The sequence below is a fragment of the Scomber japonicus genome, chromosome 10 (genome assembly GCF_027409825.1).
Source record: "Scomber japonicus isolate fScoJap1 chromosome 10, fScoJap1.pri, whole genome shotgun sequence".
Taxonomy (NCBI): Eukaryota; Metazoa; Chordata; class Actinopteri; order Scombriformes; family Scombridae; genus Scomber; species Scomber japonicus.
This window is the reverse complement of record NC_070587.1, coordinates 11,347,408-11,350,180: the sequence shown is the minus strand read 5'-3', so window position 1 is coordinate 11,350,180 and position 2,773 is coordinate 11,347,408.

Below are 2,773 nucleotides of genomic sequence, written 5' to 3'. Positions count from 1 at the left end.
GACACAGGCATAATAATAATCTCTAATCACTTCCACGTCTGGCGGAATAAGAGAGCAGGTTAATCTGGATTACACGTCACTTCGGTGAGGTCACACACGAGGCAGCTGATACCCTGACCGGCCAGGGAGAGCAGGAGAGAGAGGCCAGGTGAAACACACAGATGGGGAACGGAGAGGGGACAAACAATGAAGCTGATGAGTAATAAAAACAGTTATAAATGTCTCATTTTAAAGATAAATGACCTATGTCCCTACCCTACACGACCTATGTATGCTTGTGTTGACAGAGAACATGAACAACAGATGTATTGATGGGCAGCGAGACTTGTACTGATAAGCTACATTTTCAAAATAATAATGCAATGATGAAAGCCCCTTTTATGAAAAATAAATGATTCATTTATAAGTGTTTACCCTGGATGACCCAGACATTGCTTTATAATTCTGACAGGAAGGAGAAACGCAGAAAAACTTGTGATCTATGCCTATAGGAAATATTTTGTTCTAAATAAGACTGTTGAAATTAGGTCAACTTGTATCTTTCTCATGATTTGATGTAGATTTCTCATGATAAAATGGCACATGAGATACTGATAAGAGCCACATCATAGTTGTTGTTTTTTTTTGAAGTTATGTGATCCATTATGGGTACAATATTTACTGCAGTTTGTGCACCTGCACTGTCAGACACTTTACCAAAACCAGTGCTCGAAAGATGAACACAATACTATGGAGGCTATGATTACTGTCCAGCTGTTAAAACAAGCATAAATTGTGTGAAATCGTTTAGAAAGAGGAATAATTGTTAATGCAACTACAAATGTATGCAGTGTAAATCCTGGAGTTTACTGAGTCCTGGTAGTCTGGGGCTTGGTGGCATGTGATCTGCATGCCTTGTTGCTGAGCCTGGCACTGTGGGACTGACCACAGTGCCGTGACCCCCCTCTCCCTTAGTATTAATCACCACTCACGCATCAAGCATGTTACAAACAAATTAACTTGGCAAATGACTGGAATGTGGGATTGCCTGCACATTGCACTTGCATACTTGAACACCACAGATTTAACTGGGTAAATTGGGGGCATTGTGTTTTGGTCAATACCCGCACACAAATAAGCACGTGTGGTTTTCTTTATCTCCAATTCATTATTATCCGTTTCAAGGTGCAACACAGGAAAAGGGTTTTCCAGGGCAGACAAGCACACATCCATAAGCAAAATCCCTTTAGCCCACAACTTTCTTTTTTTTTTTTTTTTGCCCTGACAAACTTTCCCACCAGCAGCAGCAGCAGCAGCAGCGGTGAAGCTTGACTACTTTCTCCAGAGCAGTCCTGTGTGCAGCTGATGAGAAAGAAGCGCTGCCGTGCGGAGCTGCAAACCATCACATTCACAAACCTGTTGTGTGTGTCTGTCGCACCGAAAGCCTATTTATCTTCGGATCTATACAGGTCTGACTGTTAAAACTATCCCCTACTCTACTGGAATAACTGGGAAACGCTGATTTTGGAGCTCACTTCAAATTGTGTCCTGTATCGCCCAGGTCGCCTTTGCCGAATGAAATCGGGAACACGCTTTACGGCTAAAAATACCTGTCTACGACTATATTTGGCTTGGCTGGATCACAATTGCAACGCTAAAATAGTCGGGCCCGCCCCGGCGCAATGAATGGGCTTTCTGCTATCTCACTCAGCCTCCGTCGGCCAGCAGCTAAATTTAGTAACAAAGCTTGCGTCAATCACGAGCCTCAGTGCGTCAAGGCTTCCTCCGCCCCCCGGGGCTCGTCATTGGTCAGACTTAGGACGCTGACTGAAAAATACGCGCCTTGTGATTGGCCGCCATGAATTATTGTTCTCAGCGGCTCTGGAGGCAATTTTTTAATTTTATGGTTGCCGAGTACGCCACAGGGAAACAGCGCCTTCTCATATCCTGTCAAACTGTCAAATTATGCCTTATATTTCCTCACCTTCAACCAGATTTATTGATAGTCATAAAACATTAAACCACAATTTTTAAGCAAGGTTTAATGTCACCCTGTGGGTCAAATTAGCCTTATGTTGTAGAATTTATGATATAGAATCACATATAATCTATATATAACTTCAGTAGATTAAACTAAAGTTTTTTGAAGATTACAAAAACACTATTTTGAAAAAGTCTGGTAGTTTCATTATCAGCCTTTCAATTGTGTACAATTTCTTTGTTTCAGGACTTTTTTCCAACTAAGTGTCTTGACACACAACAAGGCTGGACACTGTAATCTGACTCCACCATATTTGAATAAATTGATTTCTATTGTAAAAATTATGATAATAGACCATTTTTTAGTGTTTTGAGTTTTTAAAAAACAATTAAAAATAAATATTAGCCCTTCAGTCTTCTCAGTTACAGTAGTGGTTCATGTCATGACAAGATAACACAGTACAGACTTAGTGTGGCCTTAAGGCAGAGAGCCCATATGGAAAAGGATCACACATGACAGCGGCATATTTATTGTGTCTTCCAGGAAGCGAGAGTTGACTGTGGTAAGCATTTTGTTCAGGACATGGACTGATATCATGCAGACAACCACATTCTCCCCTGCTGACCCCTTAGAAAGCACAACAGGCAGGACAACATATTCAGTAACTTGATCAGGTCAGTAGGTCAGAAAAGAGTCAGCAGTCTGTGCTCTTTTCACTCCCTGTTTTATATGATAACTTTTGTGTGACATTATTAAATCTGCAAAGTAGTGACTGTGGTGTTCAATTGTGGAATAGTTTTCTCTAAAACTATA